The 12,993-nt window shown below is 48.6% G+C and overlaps 1 pseudogene; it reads right to left on the bottom strand.

The window, feature by feature from the left end:
* Positions 1–5,407: 5,407 nt before the first annotated feature.
* Positions 5,408–6,578, bottom strand: LOC146188479 (uncharacterized; annotated as a pseudogene).
* Between the last annotated feature and the right edge of the window lie 6,415 nt (positions 6,579–12,993).

Here is a 12,993-nt window from a genome sequence, read left to right as displayed (position 1 = left end):
TAATCCCGATCGCCATCAGCTCGCGCGCCAACCCGAAGAGGTAGACGAAGTGGAGCCGGAGCCTTGTTAGCACTGCACCGTTGATTCGAACGCTACCTTCGTCGCCTTGGTTTGCGGACGTTGCTTACGGTCTTGGTACCCCAAGAAACACCTTACACTTGGTGGAGGTATCTCGGTCGTCACCCCAGTCCTCCTCGCAAATTTCGCCCTGGAACTTCGAAACCGCACGCTACCGCCTTCGGTCACAACCATGCAGGACGCTCCCAGCCAACCATCGGCGCCCATCCCTGCCACTCCTACCACCATCTTCTGTCCCGGGGCACAACGCCCCCGTGACCCACCTTTCTTCAGTGGTACCGACGACCATGACGTCGACGACTGGCTGGCCTCTTTCGAGCGCGTCAGCACTTACAACCGGTGGGACGATTCCATCAAACTGAGCAACGTCCTCTTCTACCCCACGGACGTGGCGAATCTGTGGTTTCGAAACCACAAAGCCGATCTTCCGACATGGTCTATCTTCAAGAAGAACTTCGCGGATGTCTTCGGCCGTCCTGCGGTACGTAAACTCCGTGCCGAACAACGCCTCCATGCACGGCTTCAACTTCCCGAGGAAACGTTTACCAGCTACATTGAGGACGTGGTTGACCTCTGCAAGCGGGTCAATCCGTCTATGCCCGAGCACGAAAGAGTCACCCATGTTCTAAAAGGTCTCACTGATGATGCGTACTATATGATGTCGGCCAGGGACCCTACTTCCGTATCCGACATTATAACCCTGTGCCAGAGGTTTGACGAGCTACGAAAGCAACGCGCTTCTACGCGGCGGGCTGCCGCACCTGCCGGCATTGCTGGCTTGGCACTGGCTACGCCGTCTCCGGAAAAGTCTCAATTAATGCAGAATATCCAAGACTTCATCCGCGAAGAAGTTGCACGCCAGCTGTCCCTCCTCCATCCAGTTCAGCCGACCGTCTGCACTTCGCAATTAGCACCAGCCAACGCGCCATCCATCTCGCCGGCTATCCGCCATGTTATCGAGGAGAAAGTCGCCGAAGCGCTGCCTTCTAGTGTTCCCATCGCTCCTGTGCAAGCCCCACTCACTTACGCTCAAGTAACCGCTGGAACACGCGGTCCGCTTCCTTCATCGTCTTACCAGAACGGCCCTACATTTTATGTTCCACCTCGTTTCATGGCCCCCCAGTCTCCAATCCCTCGACAGCGACGCCGCATTACGAACCCATGGCGAACCGCCGACAATCGCCCAATTTGCTATGCTTGCGGGCTCCCGGGTCACGTCGCTCGCCTTTGCCGTCAGCGCCCGCTTCATCCTGAGAACACAGCCCGTCAGTACCACTACGATCCCGAGCCGCCCTTGAGCAACGTCTCTTCTGGATCATCTCCACCTCAGGCTCAGTACTCAACACGCCGTTCGCCTTCGCCTCGCCGACGTTACATTTCGCCAATGCTCCGGCGCCAGGCCACTACACAAGGGGAAAACTAAATGCCGCAGTTCCGGAGGCAAGAACTGCGCGTTTGACGAACTCGTTAAGTCCTCCGCCTCCTCCCGCCAACGTCATTGAAGTGTTCGTAGAAGGTTTTCCCGTTCTTGCGCTGGTGGATACAGGTGCTGCCGTTTCCGTAATTAGTGATGCCCTTCGCCGCAAAATTCGCAAGGTCGCGACGCCGCTTTCTGCCTTTTCGCTTCGTACTGCCAGTTCTGAGCGCATCACTCCTGTGGCAGCGTGCACGGTACGAGTTTGCATCAAAGACATTACGTATCTCGTCGAGATGGTGGTGCTTTACGACTGCTCCCACGACATCATCCTCGGCTACGACTTTCTGTCGACTCACAGTGCTGTGATTGATTGTGCCCGTGCTGAAGTTGAGCTTTCCCCTGTGTGTAATGTTTCCCTGTGTGACCCGCCTGTGCGCCCTGCTAAACTCCTTGTAGCTGCAGACACCGACATTCCTCCCTTTTCTTCTGTTCTCGTTCCCCTTATTTCGACATCTACCCTCCCTAGTCCTGTTCTCTTTACGCCCAAAGTCGCCTCCGCCCACCATAACCGCCTCCTTCTTCCTTTCGCCGTTCTAACGATTTCTGATGGCAGCTGTGTCATCTATGCTTCCAACCCTTTTTCCTGCCCAACGGCTCTTCTTCGCGGCGAGTGCCTCGGCTACATTGAAGAGCTGGACCCTGATCGCACTTACATGTTCTCCGAACCTGAAGTTTTTCCTCACGTCGCTGCCCTGACGTCTTGTGCTGCTACGAGTGATGAGCTTCCTGTCGACGCCCTTCATCGAGCTATCGCGACCGACCTTCCGTCCGCCCAACGGGACCAAATAGTCGCCCTCCTTCAGCGCTTCAGTGCATCTTTTGATGTGTCCCAGCCTTCCTTGGGCCGCGCCTTGACCGTTTTTCATGCAATTGACACTGGTCCTCATGCTCCCATGCGGCAGCGACCATATCGCGCGTCGCCCACTGAGCGCCGCGTCATTCGTGACAATGTCGCCGATATGCTTCAACGGGGCATCATACGACCATCTCATAGCCCTTGGGCCTCCCCCGTAGTGTTGGTGACGAAGAAAGATGGCACGATCCGCTTCTGTGTGGACTACCGGCGTCTGAATAAGATAACCCGCAAAGATGTTTACCCACTACCACGAATTGATGACGCGCTAGATTGTTTGCAAGGAGCGGAGTTCTTTTCGTCGCTAGATTTGCGCTCTGGCTATTGGCAAGTACCGATGGCTTCTGCTGACCGCCCGAAAACAGCCTTCATCACTCCCGATGGCTTGTATGAGTTCAATGTGATGCCGTTCGGACTGTGCAACGCCCCCGCCACCTTCGAGAGAATGATGGATAACATTCTCAGTGGGCTCAAATGGGAAACGTGTCTTTGTTATCTAGACGACATTGTCGTTTTCTCGAAAGATTTCCCTTCCCACCTTCTGCGCCTTCAGCGTGTGCTTACGTGCCTTACTGAAGCCGGCCTACAGCTCAACTTGAAGAAATGTCACTTTGCCGCTACCAAGCTCACAATACTTGGTCATGTCATATCCAAGGATGGCGTTCTACCGGATCCTACCAAACTTCGTGCCGTCGCAGACTTCCCCAAGCCCACAACCTTGAAAGAACTTCGCAGTTTTATCGGTCTATGTTCGTATTTCCGCCGTTTTATCCGCAACTTCGCCAGTATCATCGCCCCTTTAACGCAACTTCTCGCCGGAGGCCCGAACCTCTCCTCTTGGTCACCAGCCTGTGATGCTGCGTTCAGTACACTACGCCGTCTACTGGTCTCTCCCCCTATACTCCGCCATTTTGACCCTGCCTGCTCGACCGAAATACACACTGATGCAAGCGGCGTAGGTCTGGGCGCTGTTCTTGCTCAACGGAAACCTGGATATACCGAGTATGTCGTCGCGTACGCTAGCCGTACCCTCACGAAAGCGGAATCGAACTATTCTGTGACCGAAAAAGAGTGTCTGGCCATCATATGGGCCATTACCAAGTTTCGTCCTTATATTTACGGTCGCCCATTCTACGTTGTTACCGACCACCACGCGCTCTGTTGGCTATCCTCCCTCAAAGACCCCTCCGGCCGCCTCGCCCGCTGGGCGTTACGTCTTCAGGAGTACGATATCCACGTCATCTATCGATCTGGGCGCAAGCACACCGACGCTGATGCCCTTTCCCGTTCACCGCTTCCTAACGACTCGACGGCTGGCTTCGTTTGTGCCTACGATATGTCGCCGCTCAACATTACCAACATGAAATCTGAGCAGCAGAATGATCCATGGATATCCTCCCTCTTAACATACCTGTCTACGCCCGCAGAGCTGTCTCCGTCACGTGCACTTCGTCGTCAGGCCCACCACTTCGCCACTCGTGATGGACTTTTATACCGCCGCAATTACCATCCTACAGGGCGAAAGTGGCTTCTCGTGATTCCGCGACATCTCCGTGCTGAAATCTGCGCCTCTTTCCACGCCGATCCCCAATGCGGCCATGCAGGTGTCATGAAAACCTATTCTCGACTGCGTATGAGATATTACTGGCGCGGCATGTACCGCTTCATTCGTCAGTACATCCGATCCTGTACCGCCTGCCAACGTCGCAAGAATCCATCCCCTCAGCCAGCCGCTCCGTTGCAGCCATTGCCTTGCCCCAGCCGCCCTTTTGACCGTGTCGGTATCGATCTGTATGGTCCGCTTCCGACAACGTCGGCTAACAACCGCTGGGTCATCGTAGCCGTTGACCACCTAACCCGTTACGTGGAAACATCGGCCTTGCAGTCTGCCAACGCACGGGATGTTGCTTCGTTCATTCTGCATCGCCTCGTTCTTCGTCACGGCGCACCGAAAGAATTGATCAGTGACCGCGGACGTGCGTTTCTTTCCGACACTGTCGAAGCCCTCCTCAAACAGTGCCAGATCATTCACCGGAGCACCACAGCGTATCACCCCCAAACGAACGGCATGACTGAGCGATTTAATCGCACTCTCAGTGACATGCTAGCCATGTACGTTGATAGCGCTCACTCTAATTGGGACCAAGTGCTGCCTTTCGTAACGTACGCCTACAATACGGCTACGCAGACTACGACTGGGTTCTCCCCCTTCTTTCTTTTATATGGTCGTGAACCCACGTCCACCATGGATACCATCCTGCCCTACCACCCCGACGCTTCAGAGACCACTCTACTGTCTGAAGCGCACACATTTGCCGAAGAATGCCGACAATTGGCGCGCTCCTTCACAACGGAGAACCAGGCTCAACAAAAGCATAACCGGGACCCTACAAATCCAGCGCCTTCATATCCCTCAGGTGCCCTCGTTTGGCTCTGGGTGCCTTCCTCTGCACCCGGCCTCTCATCCAAACTCTTATCGCGCTATCATGGACCTTACCGCATTCTCGAACAATCTTCTCCCGTCAATTACGTAGTAGAGCCCTTGAACCCATCTCCAGATCATCGCCGCCGCGGCCGAGAAACTGTACATGTCGACCGCCTCAAGCCGTATTATGATCCCCCTACCCTTTCCTCACCATGAGTCGCCAGGATGGCTCCTTTTCCACCGGGGGGTATTGTAGTAATCCCGATCGCCATCAGCTCGCGCGCCAACCCGAAGAGGTAGACGAAGTGGAGCCGGAGCCTTGTTAGCACTGCACCGTTGATTCGAACGCTACCCTCGTCGCCTTGGTTTGCGGACGTTGCTTACGGTCTTGGTACCCCAAGAAACACCTTACAAAATAAATATGTCTGCTCCCTTCATCGCACAGTGGCAAAAACAAGGCAAAATGTATTGAACTTTATACACAGCATGTACTTTCCAACATTCAATTTGCGATAGACATGACATTGGAAAAAGTGCAGTCATATTTTCGCATATAAAGCATGCCCAAATTGCTTCTTGATTACAAACCTTACACAAATGACTCGCATCATTCACTAAGGCCAATATACAGACAAGATATCAGTGGTTTCCTCTTTCATATGCTATTTAAAAGAAGTGAACATGAACACAAACATTAGGTGGCCAGCATTAAGCTGATATGTCTGCAAAGAACCTATAGTGTCCTGGTGATCTACTCGGTGTCTGACTGTTCCCCATCCCTTTTGGTATTCAGCAAGGGTCCACGGAAGTTTGACAGCCGAGCACATACAGCAAAAATTTGGTCTGCTATATCCAGCATATTGATGGGTAATGGTTTGTCAAGTATGTGATACTCTTTTATTCTTCGTATAACTCTCTCAATGTGCACTCTTGCACTTGCCACTTGTTTTGTCTCTCGAACATCTTTGGCACTCATCTGACGCTTTCCAGGGATGCGAAATGGAGGCATATAAAGGTCAACATTCCGAGGAAGCAAGTCAGTAACCTTGAACCCTTTGTCAACCATTACCCCATCACCTGGCTCTAACAGATCTAGAACTCCACACTCCTCGACATTAGACCTGTCACTAGTTCCTCCGCCAAATAGCGGTGACACAAAGCTGATGTAACAGTCTGGTGTGGCCCCTACTAAACACTTCATAGTGTTTGCAAACTTGTAGTTTGAAAAGGTTTGTCTTTGTGCATTCAGACTTGAGGGCTTCTGGATGCGCACTTCTGTTGTATCTAGAATAATCCGTGTGTTTGGATACTGCCTAAAATAGGGTGGCATATGTTGCTGCACTTCAGCAAGTGTTGGAAACATGGTTATAGCAGCCAGATCTTTGTGCAGAACAAGTATCTATTCTGTGAAAATGCGACTAAAGTTAGGCATGGAAACAGCAAAATTTCGTGAAATTTCTTTTGTTGCCATACCTGTTCGCAGACGTACTAAAACCATAAACATCTGTTCTTCCAGAGAATGCAAATTTTGATTTTCACTTCTGGCAAGCTTTTGGTTTTTTTCTACTACCAAATCGAGAATGTGCTTAAAAACACGTACAGATGACAGTCCGGTATAGTAAAGCAAGTCCTGTGGCGTTTTCATGTTCTCAAGGCACAACATTCTTGACTTTAGTTCATTATAACACGCCTGCCACTGACCAATACTTTCTTCTGCTGTTATCAGCTGTGACAGAAGTTTACAGTTTTTGTCTTTTCCTCTAGCTAAAAGCGATTCAAGTTCTTCAATCCGCTTAAGCATATCTTCTGTCTTACGCTTTTCTGCTGTGGAATCATCAGTAATGACAGTATCAGTTATGTCGTCTTCAGTGACACCATCCACGGCCATAGCTTGCATCTGATTGCGGTCGTGCTGTGGTGGGCTCAGTGAAGATGCCCCATCACTCGGATCACAACTCGCGGCTACTGTTTTTCTTTTCTTCGACCTTTCGAAGCGGGCGAGAGCCCTGACGCCTCTAGCGTTCTTGTGTTTGAAGATTGATGGCACGCAATCTGGATGGTCCACAAAACGAGAAGGCACCCCTGCAAAAAAGGGAAAAAAAGAGCATGTATGTATACGAGAAATGCGCGTCAACCTGACCCTTTTAGGAACTGTGCACTGATGCTGCTCTAACCACTGCAGTTTTAGGAGTAACTAACGGAAAGCAAATGTATTCGAAAGCCCGGTCGGAGTACATAGTCGATCTCGCAACCTGATACCGCGCTGTGGAGGCACCGAGCTCCAGGCGCTTGTCGGCTGGCTAGCGAACGCACGAGAGTTTCGCTGAGGAAACGGCCGCTAGTATGCAATCTACTATACTGTGATGTCCTCAAATGGGCAAAATCCGCTGCAGAAAAAGTGGTCGAGGCGACTGTTTTCGCAGGAGAGTTGCTCCTACGCAGAAAGTATCCGGTGTTCTGGAGCTATCGCCACCGTTTCGGCGAACACGGTGGCCGCGGCGCGCGCATACTCCAGCGGGCATACAGTGCCTTCCACAGTTTATCTTTCACCCTCTCTTATAGGCTCTCTTCTATTCGCATGCGGCAGTGACAATACAGATGCAAAGAAAGACCAGCACGAACTTCAGAGACACGGACGGCAAAGAGGCAAACACGCACACATTGAACGCAGCGTTTGTATGTGCCTCGTTCGCGCTATTGTTTGCGTCTGTTGAACCAACTAGCTCGACAAGTTTCCCATCCCCATGGTACTAGGAGACAGGCCCGAGCAGTTTCCGCTTATTTCTTCATGCAGCAACTTCTACTGCTTCTACTACACATCAGCAAACGCACAACAGAGGCGTTGCATCCTGTTTCGAACTACAGCTTCTCGGAAGTACAAGAAAGCAGAAAAGGAGCTCTTACCAGCCACAAAGTGGTCGCTGCAGACACGCGAGTTGGTTGTTGGTTGCCACGAAGTTCCATCAACATTCACACGGCACATTGCGTGCACCTACTTTGCCCTTTTAGCTGCGTGCAGTGATACCGCGGGGAATCTAAAAAATCTCACATTTCCTGGCTTTTTGCTAGAATTAAAGCACCCTACGGCGGCGCATCGCTGAGGCATCGCGTCGGTGATTTCAGCAGGCACGCAGAGCGCAAAGATGACGACAACAACAACGCAGCAGCGAAGCGACGAACGGAGCAACCGGCCGGCCTGGCCGACGAACCACCAAAAAACATGGCGGTCGCGAACTTCCCGCAATGCATTGCGCACGCATGCGCAGAATGCCACCATGAAAAAGGTCCAGCATGCCCACCTACGGCCACCACAGCTTCTAGAGACGCCATCGTCCCTGCAGCAGGTAAGCTTTTTTTCATGTCTGCACTTGTGTAGTTTTTCATACTGTTATTGTGTAGCTTACTTGTATATATGCATTATTGTTTCCATGAAGTCTTAGAGTGCGTGTTTTCTTATATCCACTGCTAGAGTTTCAAAGGCAGGTAATGCGAGAATTGAGGCTCACAAGGCTAATGGTTGAGCAAGCTGTGGAATTGCTTCAGAATTTGCCAGCATTGAGGGTCCCCTAGGCAAGCAGTGGAGCATCCATATTGGTTTCTAAACCATATGTGGATATGGAAAGCTTCTTGGAGTTTGACGGCAACGTCGATGAAGTTAAGGAGCAACTGGTAAGAAGCTTTTATGTGTACCATGAATATTTCGTTTTGTTAGAAACTCTGAATATCTGATATGTTACTCTATAAATTGCCTGTGGCTTCTCTGTATATCCTGAAAAATGGGCTGAGCATTTCAGTGTACAAAATAGCTACACAAGGCAACAGCTTGTCCTGTTTGCCGAACGTGTGATTTGTTTGAGTGGAACAGGAATTTGCATTAGCAGTTATACGGTTACAAGTGGTATGCCCATTCTGCAATCATACTAAACACAAATATTGCAAAATATGAATAGTGCTCATAGAAAATTGGTATGCTATTTTTTAGCAGCAGCTGAATTTATTTCTGCATCTGCATACATGCAATAGAAAGGTGATGAAACCGCTTCCAAGTAACTTATTACAGCTATGAGCTACCAAGTATGTGCTGTTGATATTCACATCCCCTCGCTGTACAGGGTGGAATGCTATTTAGGCTGTTTTTAGCACGCATGTGTGTGCATTTGACACATGGTTCATATGCCTACAAAGAATAAGAGCATGTGGTAACAGTATATTTGTAATAAATCAGTAATTGCTAACATATAGGACCAGCGAAAAGCACAGGCACACAAGGAAAAAGAGTAAGGGACAGCACTGTCCTGCATTCATTCCTTGTTTACCTGTGCTTTTCGCTGATCCAGTATGTTAGAATTGCACTAACTGACCCAGATGGTTACCATGTTAGAGTAATTACCATTTAATATCTGTCCAATCACATGCCTACAAAGGAAAGCTATAAACTAAACAGTTGAAACATTCATCCTATCTGGAGTTCCAACTGAAGACCACCACCTCATCGAAGCAGTCTCTTTACTCCCATCTAGCAGAGACGACTAGCATAAGGTAAGGTGGGAGTGAATTAATCAACTGAAAGTGAGAGCGGTGTTGATCCAGTGTTCGTTGGAATCTCTTCAGGTGGAGCAGGCAGTAAGGCAAGAGTCCCAAGTTTGAACTCCGGACCAGGACGAATTTTTCTTCTACTGTGAAGTTTTTGTGAAAGCTTTATAGTTTTTTTATTGTAGCTGTATGGCTGCGCTTGGGTGGATGCTAGTAATTACTTCTTTATTTACGGCAAAATCTGTGATATGTATCTATTATCTTTAATATTAATAGGCTCGAGGTTAAGTGAATTTTTACCCCAGCCTAACGTATGCAGCTACAAAGCATAAAACAAATTTTGTAATTTTTGAAGTCAAATTTTTGTTAATACAAACACTTTTAGAGGTGCGCTTAAGTCTTCTTAGCTGCAGTAATGCGAAAACATTTCTCTTACTATCATTACTATCACTATCGTTCCAATATTTCCACAAATGTGTGCTATCTAGTGACGGCCTTTTTACCTAGGCTAAGTGAAGGAGCGGTGCAGATGGAACTTCAAGAAGACGACGATGTTCACTGCAGGGCGCGAAAGTGTTTTGCACCTGGAACTTGATGGAGACGACAATGTTTACTGCAGAGTGCAAGAGTGTACTACAGTTTTAGATGTACGACTGGCTGCAGTGATATAGTGCTCTCGCGTCTGGATCAAGGAAGCTGATCTGCTCGGAGGGTGGTTCGATAGCTGGTGGTGACATTTTTTTCTCCTAAGTTTCATTGTGAAGGACGCTTTCTGGTCACCTGAAGCACGAAATGATTTCTTGTGCTGCATATATTTCTTTTTTTCAGCTTAAAGAACTGAAGAGCCTTGGCGGCAACAATGTGGCGACAACGACCAAACGAATTTTGACGTATTTGATGGAAGACACAGTTGCCCAAAATTACAGCTGGGTGGGCAATAAAGGAAAGTCCCAATTCCGAGACTTGAATGTGACAGCCGTCATAAAGGGTATGTTGTTCATCAAAGTTGTTTTGACAGTGCAGCCGAAAATTAGCAGTTAAACTTTGGTAGGCAGAGTGAGTGTATTCTACAATTGATAAATCACTGTTGCTTTGCATATAATCTTAAAATGAAAGGGAACAAATTAATTGTATACTGCAGAAGCCACGTGCAAGTTTTCATTAACCATGTTCAATACATGAAAAAGTTTTGTAGCAAGCAAGGTGTGTTCTTTCTTTGGTGTAAGTGGATATACTGTCCACCAGATTAAGTTGGGGTACAGCGTGAGGACACAGGCGAGAAAAGAATGACATAGACTGGCACTGCTTTATTCATAAGATTTAGTAATTAGCTGGAGGATGGGCATTAGAAAAAAGGCCTCTCCTTGCCCATCCCTTACCATCTGTGTTTCTTCACACTCCACCTGTCTAATTACATCAACTGATGCAACAAGCTATAATGCAGTATCAATTGTTCTGTGCCCTTTTTTTACCAGTGTTCCATCATGCTAAATTTCTTTCATTCTGCACAGATGCGGTTCGCTCAAACAAAATATTTTCAGCGACACAAGATGAGATAGAGGGTGTGATAAAAAAGTGGCTGCAACATGCGCCTTGCAGGCGGAAGCAGCTGCAGGACAGGATCACGAAGAAAGCCAAGGCAAGCTGATTCTTTTATTTTTGTCAGAATGGGAGCATTTTTCGTGTATGACTGGCAGTAGAACTGATGTCAACGTTTTCTCATAATTTCTTGTTTAACAAGTATCTTTGAAATGTTTTTTCGGTGCCTAGGATACCAGTGTTATAACCTTGATTTTATTAATGCTGGTTTTCAATTCTTATAGCTGTCCTTAGCATGCTTTTACAAGCCTGAAAAAACTTGGTGTTCTTCATCGAAAAACTAATAAGTATTTGTTTTCACCATCAAAGTGACGTCTGAAAGGGTTCCAGAATAATGTTGTGTTTCTCTGGAAGGTGCTACTAGTTGAGTACAATTAGCACATCAGTGAAGGTCTTGGTTCATAGTTGTGAACTATTTTTCACATGTGGCATCACTCCTAAGCTAATTTCGTCAAGCCTAAACTACTCTAACAGACACTTTTTGTGCACAAAGTGAATTATTTACTTACATGGCTGCTGTTTCATATTGTACTTTTTTATATTGACAGGCCGCTCGAGATGCAACGGACACCTCATGAACAGGTTTGAGAACGGCTAGGGACTAGTTAATAAACAAATCTCACTGTGGCCCTTTGTGTTCTGTCATATTTGCCACTACATTGGCATTGCATTCAGCATGGAACCCAGGGCATGACCCCGCCCCTCCCAAAATAGATTAGATGAATATCTAATAAATATCCTCTGAGTGTCTCAGGATTATCACCTGTGGTCATGATGTGGGTGTTATATGGACATCCACTATGATCAAAATGAACATATGGACATTCTATGGACATAATGTGAACTTGTAAGAACATCATATGGACATCTGATATCTTATCAAGAATATTATATGGACATGCTCTGAACATGACTTGGTTGGCTGGGTGGGCTAGAGAAAACGCATTTCTCCTTGCTTGCTATATAGCCAGCAGCAGTTATTTACTACAAATAGCACAAATAAAGAAGTACGTATTCTAAATGCAGACAAAGGTTTTTGAATCTCCAATCGAGCATCCAGCTCACACATCTACTAGGCGCGTTGCGCTTGTAAAGTAAATGCTAGTATTTGGGGCATGACATGGTTTATGTGCAGTATGTACAAAGGCACCCCAGAAAGTATGACTGATATAATACACGGATCATCATTACTAGCGGGATCATGCAGAAGGTTTATTGTTTGAGGGATTCAGGCGACCGAACGTTCAACTCATCAAAGTTCACCAGCATTCTAGGCAGAGTACCCGGGCGCGGACCCGACCGCCAACGGCTGCGTTTCGACGGAGGCAAAACGAAGAGGCAGCCATGTGCTGTGCGATGTCTCTGCATGTTAAGGATCCCCAGGGGGTAGACATTACTCCGAGGCCCTCCACTATGTTAGGGTGGCTAGAAAGAGAGGTGTGATGAATGAGGCGCGTTTTCCATAAAGCATGCCAGCCGCTGGGGCTAAATATATGCCGCTAGGGGGCCATGGAGTGAGGACACGCCTCACATCGGCTGCGTGCAAAGACTTGTCTCAAGAGACACTGCAATCCCTGAACATGTCGAAGTCCGGGTACTGGGGCTCTTCCTCATCAATACAAATGGTCAGAAACGCCATTGGCGAAACTGCGTAAGCAGGGGGACCAGGTGGGCCACATGGTGCGCCGGGTTTCTAATAAGCGCGGAGGGTTACGATGCTAGGAAGCCTTGTGGCTGGCACATGCATTTGCAACCAGTCGAATTCTATATTCGACCATCCACACCACCTCTCCGGACGAGCGAGACAAAAAGATCGAGCAGCTGATGGCTGCAATTCGCGTCCTTGCCCGGTATATCCCGGAGGACTCTCCCGACAGGCGCGTCTGCTTAGAAGCAGCAGGCGCCTCCTTACAGGATGTCCAACATCATGGCTAGTCGCCGGACACCTCCCCGAATTCCTTCCGTCCTGCAGTGGAACGTACGTTCTCTTGCCGCGCGCTATTCAGAGCGGCGCTTACGAGTGTCTAA

Source organism: Amblyomma maculatum, chromosome 5 (assembly GCF_055883805.1).
Source record: "Amblyomma maculatum isolate TAMU_Amacu chromosome 5, ASM5588380v1, whole genome shotgun sequence".
NCBI lineage: Eukaryota > Metazoa > Arthropoda > Arachnida > Ixodida > Ixodidae > Amblyomma > Amblyomma maculatum.
Note: the sequence above shows the minus strand (reverse complement) of the source record. Positions and strands in the feature narration are given on the sequence as shown.